The following is a 14,267-nucleotide window of genomic DNA, read 5'->3' on the forward strand; positions in this document are numbered from 1 at the left end:
GCTGGAGTATGGCCGCTTACTCCTAATTATTTCTTCGTCACTGTGGCCGCAGTGGGCGGGTCTCTACAATGCAGTCCCCAGTGCCTTCCCAGCGCACTCAGCTAGGCTGCACCGCTGCCACACTGCTCATCGCCACTCCTCAAAAGATCCTCTATGGGCGATGCTGGTGTAGGCCCAGTGTTGCCGCAGCACAGGTGGGGAGGATGGGAGGCTGCACTCACCAGTGATGCCGCGCTCAGCCGCAGAGCGTCTCGGCGCGGCTCCCAGAACTTTGCCCTTGGGTGATCACATAGCCCCTTCTTGTGTCACGGGTCTCCTCCACTTCCATTAGCAGCTGCAGGGCCACTCGGGGCAGCAGCACAGAGGTCCGCTGGTCGCCACAGGCCGTCCAACCAGCTCATCAGGCCCTGGCTCATCCGCCATTCCCATCTCCTACCGGCTTCTTTGGTTTCGCCATCGCAGGATTTGGTGCTGTGTGAGTGTACACTACTCCATCAGCACTACGCTCGGTTCTGGCAAGCAGCGGGGTAGTATGTATATCTGGATGTCCCCCAACCTCGCCAATAACTGCTGGATAACTGGGTCCGGTCTTGGAGCTCTGATACAGTGCGAATGCCATGTTTGGAGATTGGCCATGCCCCCCTCCCTGCCCACGTTCCCTAATATTCTACTCAACATCGTTTGGGTCCCTTAGCGTCCTGATGGAATAGAAAAAACGGTAGAACATTTGAATCTGCTTTCAGCCCGACTGTATTCCCAGCTCTAACCCTCCCTGACACAACAAGGCCATTGCCTAGACCCTCTTCCTTTCACACTGTAAATTATGGTCTTATTCTGAAGGATCTTACATTGAAGTGGTGAAATAAAAATTCCTCACAAATCGGCCTTTGGTCAAGTTTAGAACATTCCTTAGTTTGCAGCAAGAGTTGACTGAAATTAGGGTATATTTTACACTATTTCAGTGGTTGCGGAATGGCATGATCCTTTTTGCAAACAAAAAGGCCGATTACAATTGCGGAAGTACCACCACCGCCAGCCATGCGGTGGCAGTCCTTCCCGCAATCGGACCGTGATTTTTCCCCTGCCACATTATGATGGCAGGGGGAATCACGTTCAGACCACAGCGGACGCAAAGACCATCCGCCACGGAACCACCACAGGCAATCGTTGCAATTTCCTGGCAGAGCGGTCTGCATCCATGAAATGGTGGTGGTGCCTAAAAGGCACCATCTGCCAAATCACAATGCTGTCTCCAGCCAGCCTTTCCGTGGCGGGTAAACCGCCATTAAAGGGCTGGTGGAAATTGGTTTTGGGGGCCCGTTGCGGGTTTCCCTTGTGTTGGGGAAAGTGTGAGTGCATGGGGTGGTACCCATGGTACCCCCTACATTTCACTGCACCCAGTGGCAGGCACCGTGTGGTGCCTGCCACGTAGTGCAGTGGAATGCACAACATGCTATTTTAACATCGCAGCAGGTGCTGCTGTCAGCAGCACCCTCCGCAATGTTAAAATGCAAAATGCCATGGTGGCGGTCGCATCCTGATTTGGTGTGCGGAACCGCCGCATGTATTGCATGTATTGCGGATGGTCCCGGTCACCACCACGATGGCGGACGGACTCCAGTCCATCCACCATCGTAATCGGGCCCAAAGTTTTTAGCATGCCTTTTCGAGGAGGTAGCAAGGGGAACACACATACACAGTTTGGAAGTTAAGAAGGGAAGTAGGGCTCACATTCATGGACGTTTGCTTTACCACTTTGTACCACAGGTAAGGAAAATCTCTTGCCTAATGATTTGAAATTTGTCACTACATCTAATTAACATAAATTAATTTTAACAGTGCGATTATCCACGCAATGAAAAAACTTTGTATTTAATACATGTTTAGGTCTAACCATTTTCCGAATGCATGTAAATGATCCAATAGTGATCCAACATTCATTGACCATAAAAAGTAGAAGAGGCAGAGAATTATACTACATTTTGAATCATAGAGGTCTTCCTAAATCTGATGTTACTCGAATATGAGATGAGCAGAGGGACATGAAGCCATCACTGTTTTACACCTTTCTCTCTGGAGTTTTCTGTAGGCAGCACACACCCAGGGTGGAATGCTTTAGTGGTTTTAACGTTAAAATATAGGGTACTTGACCAGCCCAGGATTTAAAGGTAATCAGTCAAGCGCCCATCATTTTAGGGGGTGGTATAAGTAAGAGAGAAAGACAGTAACATTTTAGTAAACTCTTCAGAGTCCTGTTCAAATTAGTTGTGTCTGCAGTGTTGCAACGGGAAATTAGGCAGCTCTTTGACACCACTCAGTGGTGCATCCCGCTCGCATCTGCCGCGTGAGATTTTGCATGTGTATTTCATTTCACTCACAATGCTGCAATGTCTGAGAACACATTATAAAAACTGATCTCATTTAAGGGTCTGAACAAATACCCAGTGGAAATATCATAGTGAACACAGAAATACTGCAAGGTGTCTGGAAGTCACATGGATTGCTCCGCATGCTAGGGTGGAATTGTATGCTATCACCCTCCAAGGCACCCTCACCCTATCCAAGAACAGCACCGTTGTTCAGCTTGTGACGTTTACGGGATTACCACTGGCAGGGAGTACAGTATCACAATGACATCACTCAGTGGCACTTTCAATAGCACATCAGACTCAGTGACCCAAGCAAGATGCAAGTCAAACTGATACTGTTTACTGATCTAATGCTCAAAAAGTCGAAATGGCTAAAATGCAGAACTAAATTGTGTTATGATTCACTTTTCTTTTGCTTATTTCTAAAATTGTTGACGCTATTTCTAACAAGCATATCTTTATCACTAATACTGATGGGGAAACATGTTCTTTTTTTGAGATACACATTTTAAAACAAACGGAGTAGTGCCATTACTGCGGTTAATTTAAAGGCATTTCTTAAAACGTCCATCATTTCCATTCTTCACAGCAACTGAACTCCTGGGCCTGTATTACTTAAATGGACTGCTGCACCTCCGCGTGACGGCTCCACCTCCCCAGGCATTGCACGCCGCTAGTGGTGATGAAACTGTGACGTGGTCCAGTAGAATTCACTGCCTCTCACTGAGGTGGATCCTGATTTGCCTCATAGTGCGAAGTACTCTTCCTCGCATCTTACACTGATTATAGCATGATTTTCATTTTGTAAGGAAGAATGGTTAGTTGGTAGGCTTTTGAATGTGGTTCTGGCACGTGCGCAGTGACGGGTCGGGTCTCCCAGATATCTGCCTGCATGGGTGGTGACTCAAGTAACAACATATATACATACAAAAGGGGAGGGTGGAGGCTGATTAGAACCGCACCAAACAAATATTAGTGGTTAACGTAAATAGTTCAGATAGTGCACGAAACCAGAGAGTACTACCCTCTTTACTCTCAACGATGTGGGACTAAGTCCTACAACAACATATGAATACACAGGAGGTTCAGCACTATGTACTATCGTAAGGTCTCCAAGTACCTATACACTTTTGTATCTTTTCCAGGTAACAAGTAAACTTCTGATAAAGCATACGACACATATAACATGTACATTTTTTTCTTCTTCTTTATTGATTTTAAGTGAAGATTTCTTCCATGTCATATTTCATATTTTCATAGCCATAGCCAACGCGTTTCGTCTCCCATGAGACTTCTTCAGGGCTATCAAAAGAGCATACACGAAAGAATTTTAGGATTCAATGTTGGCATTTCTAAACATTGTTTGAAAATCATTTTTTGATTCCTTCACAAAAAAATAAAAACATAACATGTCTGTATGGTTCTACATTGACCATATCATTCACAAAGCATTTTACAAGCACAGACGGAGGGCCTAGCCTACAGAAGGCATGAAAAAACATCAGTGTTACTGTTTCTTAGTAATAACTATTCTCTGCATTAATGACTTCATAAATACATATCATGAGTTCCTTAACTCACAAATATGTGATATCCTACTTGCCTACAAATCACATATTGGGTAAGGACTTTCTGGTTACAACAAGCTTTATTAAAAAATACATAGTGTTGTTATCATCCAATGTCATATCCTCATTGCCACTATCCTATGCTCAAATTATGTCTTATGCCGCTGAAATTATGCAATGCGAGCTGACTCTGTGATATGCAGTTCGATAAATCTGAGTATATTATATGCGCATTTAACTTCTGAATAACTTCACATTATATAAGGAAATCTTATCATAGGTCAGGAATAAACATTTACATCGCTATTACATGTCATCCTTTCAAGTCATATCTAATTTGCATACCTCAATGATATGGTGAGTATGATTCTTTTCTGTCTTGCCGTTCTTTTGGATATGGTTTCCACGATTCAGGTTTTATCTGAGTCATAAAGTATTCTATAATAAATATATTTATATAGTCTTTAAGTATTCATTCCATATTTGTTATATTCTTAATATTGTACTTAATGACGTTTTGCATCTTCATACCAAAATAGTTTTTACTTGACCATATTAGTCAGTAGTGATATCCATTTATTGGTACACTAAACTCTTTTAAAGAATAAAACCATACTACATAATCATGTAGTTCCATTGCTAAGAATAAATATTAAAACGTAAATTCCATTTTAAAAGCTATAATACATAACATGTTTTATAAATGGATCAATACTTTAGTCACATTTTGGGCTTATAATATGGCCAAATTATCTTTAAAGAAGTGACAATGAGACAGACAAATTTCAAAATTAGCATAGACACATCTTTCCTTGTTCTCACTTATTAACAAGATGACATAAAAAGAAATATTTTTCCATATCAAAGAATAAATGTCAATTTGTATACGTCATCGTGACACCAATTAAGAGTCTTCGCTCCATATGTAACTAAAATACAGGTGCTATGTAAATGTCCGCCTATGTGGGCCACATAGGCGGACATTTACATAGCACCTACAATGTTGTATTCCTATGTTTATTTCTATGCTCAGTTACGCATTACGGGACGTTACAGAACTGGCGTTTTAATGGCGTCTGCTGCGTGAGGTATCTATGAGACCGTTTGTAAAATCATTGAGACTGTTGGAGATGCTGACTGACTTGGGCGGTGGAAAGTTGTGGAATCGGTAAGCATATCTGCACAGAGTTGGCTTTGGTATTCTAAGGAGCATATCATTGTGAAGTCGATACGGGGCGTACGACTTTATGGTACTATTTTTTCAGGTATTCGTTTTGAGTGAAGCGTTTAAATCTCCAATTGGACGACAGTAGTTTGGAAGGTCAGTTTTGAGCACCAGTATGGTGGTGGGCGTGTATGGTGTCATGATTTAATTTCAGCACAGCGTTTAAGGATTTATTTGATTCTTTTCTCAGGAACTCTTGTGTGGTAGCTCGATAAACAAAATATTCTTCGTGAAACGGTCTGTATGTTTTAGGTTTTGGTGTCTAATTTTCACTTGGGTTTATGTTTTGGTGGCAGTTTCTCTAAGAACACCTTTTCTTGCGTTTTTGGATATGATTTAGTATGTAGCAACGTTGCCTAATAATTTGGTGGGGTTAGCACCACACCGATAAAAACATGTACATTTGTGTTTGGGTCAATACTTTGTATTACTGTTATATGCATCTGTCAGTAATTTCTGCTTCCGTGCATATTAGAGTGTAAACATCATATATATGTTTTTTTAGAGAATCAAGCCCCTGAAGAAGGGCCATTCCGGCCCGAAATGCATTGGGCAAAATCAAAGTTGAGAAGAGAGTTTTTCTTCAAGAGCAACTACAAGATTTCCTCATTATATGAATGATTATACATGAATGTTTTTTGTATTCTGTATGATTTTGCATAGACTCAATGGTTGAGTAAAAGTGAAATAACTTTATGATTTGTGATTTATGATGATTTGTTTGTAAAATGGAATTTTGGTCTAAAATTAACTATAGTTAGTAGCAACAGCTTTACGGCTACGGTGCGCAGTGGTCAAGTTTTCATAAACTTGCTATATTCTGTTCTTGTTCTGGTATGACCAGACATCATGCCAGCCCCTGCAGCACGGTAGGATTAAATGTTAAATTTCAATTAAAAATACTGATTAGATAATAAAACTAGGAGTGCTCCTCTAGTCTTCGTTTTCATTGTCTGTTACTTCTATGCCCCAACTTGTGAATTGTTGGGCTTCACCAAGAACTGCTCATTGGAGAGAGTGTTCGCTGAAGCCCAGAATGGTTGAATCGCCATGGCTGTCTCCTTGTGACCTTTTGAACTTTACCCGCTCTATGTTTTCTGAAGTGATCTGAGACAGGGATTTGACATGGCTGAAAAGTCGAAGGATCTTAGATCCGCTTAAGATGATGTGAGGGCCTTCCATGTGGTACCTCGGGGTGAGCTCCACCTCGTATATTATAGGTGCTTCCACAAGGTTTTTTGTTTGTGTGGCCCCCCATTACACTTGCTACGTGATCTCGAACTATGGGGGGGGGGGGGTTGATCAGGGTTCGCCAGTGTTGTTCCTCTTCCACCCTGTTGTTGTTTCCCTTCGGGCTAGCTTTTTGCTTTAACTCCATTGGTGGAGAAGTAGTGTGCTCCATAGGGCCTTTGTGACCCTCCAGTACCAGTAGATCATAGAGCCTTATTTGTGTGGCGGCGTCCTCCTTGCCTATGCTCACCTTGTTTGTTGTCACTTGGGCAGCAGTTGATGGTAACCCTGCTGGGTGTGGTAGGTCGACCTGGTCTGTCTGGTCCTCTTGAACCCTGCCTTGTTGTGTCACAACATCTCTTTCTCTTTCTTCGGCCTTGTCTTTGTCTGCCGGTGTGCACTGGCTCTTAATCTTCTGTTTAAGATTAAAAATCAGTAGGGTGGCAGTGAGTTGTTTTTCTCCTCGGGTCTATGGCTGTTCAGCATTGCCGGGAGGATAGATCTTCTTTTCATTTTTGATCTCTTCAGCTGTTTCTTCAGCTTTTTCTTCACCCTCCTTTTTAGGGGTGTTTCTGATCTGGCTCCAGTTTCCCCTCCAGGGTCACTTTCTGCTCATCGACTTCCTTTGTGACTGATCTTACTGGGGTTTCCTCGGAATCGCTCTTTGTCAGGGGAGCCAGAGTCTTTTGGCTGTTGTGCTCATTTTCTCTGGCTTTTGTTTCCGTATCCTTCACTCGGCTGTGTTCTCCATTGGTGACCACTTTGTGATTGCCCTTTGCCAGCGATTCAATTGTTTCTGGTTTCTTTGATGATTCGCCTCTGCTCTTGGTTAGCGCCACTATATCCCCCAATATTTCCAGCAACTCAGCGCACTTTTCTATTATATTGGCACATGAGTTTGTCCGAGCTATCATTGCATGATTATGATTGATTATTACCTCCAGTTCTTCCAATTTGCAGCCCTGGTTCAACAGGCATTGGGCTATTGATTGAAGAAGGTCTACTTGGACCTCCATTTTATTTGCTTGCCATATCAGGACCTTGGCTATTGACTTCTGTGCTTCTCTGATGGTTATCACGTGGGAGGTGCCTTCTTTCTCATCTTGATCCTTCTGGCCAGTTAGTGGCGACATCCCTGCTCGATCTTTGACCTGATTTTTTTTGCCACATATCCTCTCCCGATGGGGTGGGGGGTAAGGTCCAAAGTCCTTTCAATTGTTTGCTCAAATTTTTGTAAAAAGGAATTGGTGAGTTCTCCTATCGCTGGCGAATTGAATTGTCGGCGTCCAGTGGATGAGGCCATTGTGCTCGATTGTGAGGAGTCTTGCGGGCTGGCGCGCACTGGATCTTTGCCCTCGATAGCTTCCGGCATGTCCTCCTCCTGAGGCCAATGGGTCAGGGCTTTGATCGATAAGAGACTGTGTGTCGCGTCTGTGGGCTTCCTTGCGATCCCTTCGACTGTTGTAAGCCACCCGGGGTCAGTGTCGCTGATCCTTTCTTTGTTTATTATACTGTTTTCCTCTGCATCTCGCATTATGGGCACGCTAGAGGGGGGTGAGTTTGAGCCTCCCTGTATCCCTGTTTCCTGCGCTCGGTCCTGGTCCCCTTAATCGGGCAGCAGGGGACTTCCTCCCCTAGATGGGTTTTTTTTTTGCTGTCGAGTTGCTTGATAAGTGCCTGGCCGGGCTGCAGTGCTTGGTGGTTACTCGCAGTGGTCTCTTCCGGCTCTTCAGCTCCCCTGGCAGGCGCACCCGGGGTGGCAAACTGCCTGGCGTCTGAAAGTAATGGGTGCTGAGCCCTTTTTGGGGGTGTTGTAGGAGAGGGCTCTCTGTGTGTGAATCTTGAAGTTCTGAGACATAATTCTTGTGACCCTTGTTGTTTGACACTTGTGGGCATCTTCGTCGGAGTCCATCCTCTTTGATTTAATTGGGTTTCCCTTAAGCCTTTTCCCTCCGCACCAGGAGAGGGTATTTAGGAGATTGAAGGATTGGAATTGATGTGGCGACTCCCTTAGCTAATTTCAGCTGTTCCTGAGCGCTCTCTTCTATGTATGCTGCTTTGGCCGTGCTCCTCACCCCAAAGTTTATTCAAGCCTAGGGCGGAGTGCCTTAACTCCTGCGGCCTTCTCCGTTGCCTTCTCCAATGTCACTCTGCTTATGCACTTTTATCCTTTTGTGCTTTGCGTGCAGTCCAGCTTGCCATTCTCCTCACTCCAGAAATTCCACCAATAGTCATAGATGTCCTGTGCTCCTCCCGCCCTCCTGGTGAGAGTCTTTCCTCGAGAGGATTTTGGCAGGATGTTGGCGGTATTTTGGCGGGGTTAGTGGGCCATGATGGGGCAGAGCATAGCTGGGTCTGGGCTATGGGGGAATGTGTGAGGGGGAGGGGAAGAGAGCGTTCAGGCTTTGCTCCGCTCTCACTCACCCAGGTGCTTTGAGCTTTGTGCTGCGGCCCCCTCACCACTCGCTTATCCCTCGCTGTGCCTGTCACTGTTCCGGTGGTTCTCGGCCAACTGTCCAAACTGCCTCCATGGATCCTTGAGGCCCGCTCTCTGCAGCAGCTGGCGGTAACTGGCTGACTGTAACTCTGAGCTCACTCAAGACTTGAGCTCTAGGACAGGAATGGCGTGGTGCTGGTGACTCCGGGCACTGAGCCCCACCTCACTGAGCCCTGCTTTGCCTCGCTGTCAGCTGCTTGACTCGGTCCCGACTCCACCAGTCGGTCTCAGAGCCTTCGGCTTCCCAGGGCTTCCCAGAGCTTCCCAGAGCTGCACTCCGCTGACTGGCTGTTGTCCCGCCAAAGCCCGCCAAAGTCGTGCTATCCCCTCAGTGCCTGACCGGACAGAGGCAGAAGCGGAGGAAGCGAACAGAACAGTTGTGGCCGGGGAGCGGGAAGCTGGGAATCAGGAATCAGGAATCGGGAATCGGGCAGCCCTCCAGCTACCTTGATCACTCGCTGCTGCCGCTGATTATTGCTGCTGGTCAGAACGAAAATCAGGAGTGGACTGACCTTGTACATGGCCCTTTTTGCAGGGTCAGCCCAGATGTTTTTCCTTCTGTCACTCAACTAGTTTTTCTTGAACTCTGAACTTTTTCCCTGCTAACCAGTGGTAAAGTGCTTGTGCTCTCTCCCTAAAACAAAGTACAATTGCCCGCCACATTTAATGTATTTACAAGATCCTAGTAAAAGTTACTACAAATACCCAGTGCCTGTAAATTAAATGCTGCTAGTGGGCAGCAGCACTCACTGTGCAACCCACTAAAGTAGCACTGCAAAATGTCTCTGGCCTGCCACGGCAGCATGCAGTGCAATTTTAAACTGCCATTTCAACCTTGCTTAAAACCTTTGCGAGGCCTAAATCTTCTTTTTCAATAATTATTTGTAATAAAGGGAAAACACAACACAAGAAAATTCTCACACCAATTTAGAAAAATAGAGTGAATTTCAATAAATTATTTGACACCAAAATGACATAAATCCAATTCTTAGAACTCGAGATATGCATTATCAAAGGTTTAAGGTAAGTCTAGCCCCTAAAAGCCCAAAGTACCACTCAGAGTTATCAGGTCATGTGAGACCGGGTGAAAGTCAAAAGTTCAGGATGACTGTAATGGAGCCTGGGCCAGATATAGGGATCAGGCTAGTCCAGTTGAATAAGTTACCTTCTCAAAGTCCGCCATAAAGAGTTCAGTTTATGGAGAAGGATGTAGCAAGGGGCAGGGAGAGCGTTTTGAATGGTAGTGGCTGTAGTGTGAAGAGCAGGCAGGCATTGCAAATGGTCAGCATTGTGGCACAAAGAACCAGTTGGGTGTCATGAATGGTCGTTGCTGGATCTTTGAGTTGCTAGAGCGTTGTTGGTCACCGAGGGCTATCAATGCTGTAGCGCAAAGTGCAGATCTCATGTTGCTGGTCGACGCTGGCAGCCACTCTACAGCAAAGAGTTGAGTTCACCAGAGCTACATGTTGGTAGTCAGCCCAGGTGGCAAGATCTTGGTGTTAACGTGCCCATTCATGCTCGCAAAGAGCCCAAAACTTAATGATGTCTCCGTTTCACACAGCAGGACCTAACCTTATGCCACACCAAGGGTCCAGGACCTGGGAGCCACCTCTGTCAGATCACGTCCCATTGCAGGTCCAAGCAGGTCCATTGCAGCAGTTGCAGCAAGGACATTGGAGCTTGTTGTATCCCTGTAGCTCAAATCAGGAGGCCAGCGAACTAGACCTTGGAGTCACTTAGGTAGCCTGGGGTGAAGTGAGCTGGTCCAGTCTTTCTTCTCACAGAGCAGAGCAGGCCTCAGGCAGCAGAACTGTCCTCTTGCAGCAGGGCAGTTTTTTTTTCTGTAATGTCTACAGTTCCAGAAGGGCACCTGAGGATCCTATTTTTATACCTGGTGCTAGCTTCAAAGTGGGAGAAGATTCTGGACTCATCCAGCTCACCGACATGTCTGGAATTTCCATCCTCCCTGTCCTGGTCCCAGTCTGTCTGAAGTCACAATATGCTGGTGTAAAGTTCTTTGTGTGTGGGCTGAAGTAGTGCCTTTGGAGTGCAGGTTTGGTAGGTGACAGCTCTGCCCCTTTCCAAGGCAGGATGGCCCATCCTGCCAATGCCCAGGCTCTCTATTTTGTGTCTGTCTTGGAGGAATACACAAAGGACAAATGCCAACCACATCTAACTATGTCACCCAGGAAATAGGCTGCAGGCACCAAAGTGTTAGGACAATAAAATTAAGGAGTTTTTTATATGACAATTTCTCAGACACCATACATGAATTCCCCCCATCCGCAAGGGCCTTATCCCATCTACTACAGACTTACAATGCATGTTTCTACTTCTCTTCATCCCGTTTTGTTGCTTTTATTGATACTAGGGGCCCGATTATGAGTTTGATGCCAAACCGCCAAACCCGCATGAGAACCGCCTGCCAAATAATGACTTTTTTTGTCATTGGTGAGTTATTCCTTTGCCTTTCCCACGGTGGTGCCTATAAAATACGGACCACAATAGGAACGTCAAAGGAAGGTCCAGCACGACATAGACTCGAAAGTCCATGCCTTGCTGGATCTTCTGTGCATGTGCACAGGGGGGCACATGTTCTGCCCCCCTGTGTGCATCCACAAGGCATAAAGCACAAGGGAGAACTGCAGGGCCCACTTTCTTTTATCTCTGCTGCTGTTTTCATGGAGGAAAGACCTCCATCAAATCAGTGGCAGAGATCAAAGTCCTAACAAGCTAGGTGGGACTGTGGCGGTCCCGCCAAGCATATAGATGCCACTTGACTGGTGCGCAACCGACAGGGAATGGCAGTTACCTGGTGAAGTCGGAAGTCCCAGGCCGGCATGACCACTAGGGTCGTAATGTTGCAGTCACAACCGCCGTTCCACCAAGAGCCCAGCGGTCCTCGGATCACCAGACTCTTAATTAGGCCCTATGTGTTTTGGTGTTTTTATTTTACTCCACCGGTAAATTTGTACAATTGCAACTGTGTTCTGCAAAGCGATATCTATTTTGTGTACCGTAACTACCTCTAAATTGTATCAGCAACTTCCCACAATGTCCTTGTACACCTCGTCACATAACGTCACCATGTATCTATATGTACCACAAATGTATCTTACGTATTTCGGCTTATGCAATTTCATACCTCATATACCTTGTCACTTTCTGTCTTTCTGTCTTTAGAGTATGTACTCCAAATGTATCTCAAGTATATGCTGTTAACTTTGTGAAGTGCTCTGATGCCCTCGGGTCAAGTTTGCCCTATATGAAACTCAATAAATAAATCAATATATAAAATGACATTCCTACCTGCTCTCAAATAAAAGTTATCACTTATTAAATATAATAAGGTAACCTAATTTGATTTTATGGGAGAGATAGGGCATACAATAGTAAAAAATAAATTTGAGATTAGTTCACTACCAGGGCATGTAAAACTTAAAAGTACATGTCCAACTTTTTAAATACAATGTATCCTGTCCTTTGGGCTGGTTACGGCCTACCCTATATGTGCCTTTGTAGGTATTAAAAAGGAAGGGTTATTCCTGGCAAAAGGTTTATTTTTCCATAGACGGGCTGCAATGGCAGGCCTAAGACATGCTTTTAAAGGGCTACTTAAGTGGGTGGCACAATAAGTGCTGCAGATGCACTAGTAGCATGTAATTTAACAGCCCTGGGTATATTGTATAACATTTTGCTAGAGACTTACAACTAAATGAAATATACCAATTGGGTGAAAGCCAATTTTACCTTGTTTACCAGTGTGAGGACAAGCATTTTAGCCCTGATTAGTAGTGATAAAATGGGCAAAGTCCTAAATCCAAAAAAAGCTAATTTAGCAAAGCAGGAGAACTGAAGGCAAAACGTTTGAGGGTGAACCACACCAAGCACATCAGGTTTACCATTGAGGTACACCTTCTTTGAATACTGGCATCTTGGAATGGATGATGTGATTGTGTCTTCTTCTATGCAGCATGCAGAAGCCATTCCAAATCCCAGTGTACCACAGCCATGCTGGACTTTAGAGGGACTGCACTTTTTATCACATATAGTTCTCTATGCTTCAACTGTAACCTGGTCGTCCGCCTTTGTGTTGAACAAGTATTATTTCTCAAGAGCGACAAATCTTAACTAGTGACCACAGAGGGCCTCTAAGGGTACAAGAGGACATTTTGGCCATTCAATCCAGTTTTCTATCAGGCTAAATTGTTAGGTTAGAAACAGTCCTTTTTCTCACACACCCAGAGGAAGAGGGATTCCATTAAACAATTTCATAACAACAAATCACTTTAAACTACAGCTCTCCATGGTGGACTATTTCTTCACAGAATGTTGACTTTCCAATTAGACAAACCAATCTAGAGCCAAATGTACAAATGAATATCATATTCTCAAACCCTCTGATTCTTTAAATCAGAGTGTGTACAAACACTAAATCCCTTTAAAAAATGTATTAAGCCCTTCTAACAGTTAAGAAAAAGTTTTTTAAATCCTTAAATGGGTTTAGGAAACCATACTGAATCTGTTTTTGGAAAGGTTATGTTTAGGGCATTCCTTCCATATGCCGATTCCTACTGGAATTTATTAATGTTTTGCAACAGAAATCTGCTGTATATAATACTTTACCAACTACACAAAGGAAATGGCAGCCCATTCACCAATAGGAAGGGGTCTCCATAGGATCAGTTTCCCTTTGTGAATGTTAGAAATAACATCTTTTTGTAATAAGTATTGCTCCATGGGACCATTGCTAACTCGTAGAAAAAGTTTGTGAAACTTTTCTTTTTTTTTTTAACACATCCCCTTTTCATTTAAGGAAAGTGAGTTGCTTAAAAAAAATAGTTTTTTTAAAAGCAGTAAAGTCATGGTGGTCTGCTGACCCCAGCAGGCAATCGACTACATGATAGCAATGAATCATAGTGAGTTAGAATTTGCAATCTACCTCATTAATATGCATAAGGTAAGTTAGATTCCAATATCAGTATTTTGTGAGCATATATTAATATTTGGGTGGGCGGAATTGGTGGAGTGCCACTTTGCAAATTCCACGGAGTTGGCTAAAAACTGCTGCCACCCACCCTGAGGCTGCAGCAGACTTACCTGGTCACGCCGGTGCTTCTGTGCCCTGCCCGGGCTGTTTTCCTGACTGTCTTCGCTCTCCACTCCAGGCTCGTCAGACTCACCAGGCAAAACGAAACTCTTATGCTCTATGTCACTATTGGGAGGGCTGCTCATGCGCGCGTGCATTCATACGCAGTCCACCCAAGACTGAAGTAGAGCATCTTGGGAGTCGGACGAGCCTGGAGTGGAGAGGACTGGAGACAGCCAGTAGGAGGAGGACAGCCCGGGCAGGGCACGGAAGCACTGGTGTGACCAGG

This window comes from Triturus cristatus, chromosome 3_1, assembly GCF_964204655.1.
Source record: "Triturus cristatus chromosome 3_1, aTriCri1.1, whole genome shotgun sequence".
Taxonomy (NCBI): Eukaryota; Metazoa; Chordata; class Amphibia; order Caudata; family Salamandridae; genus Triturus; species Triturus cristatus.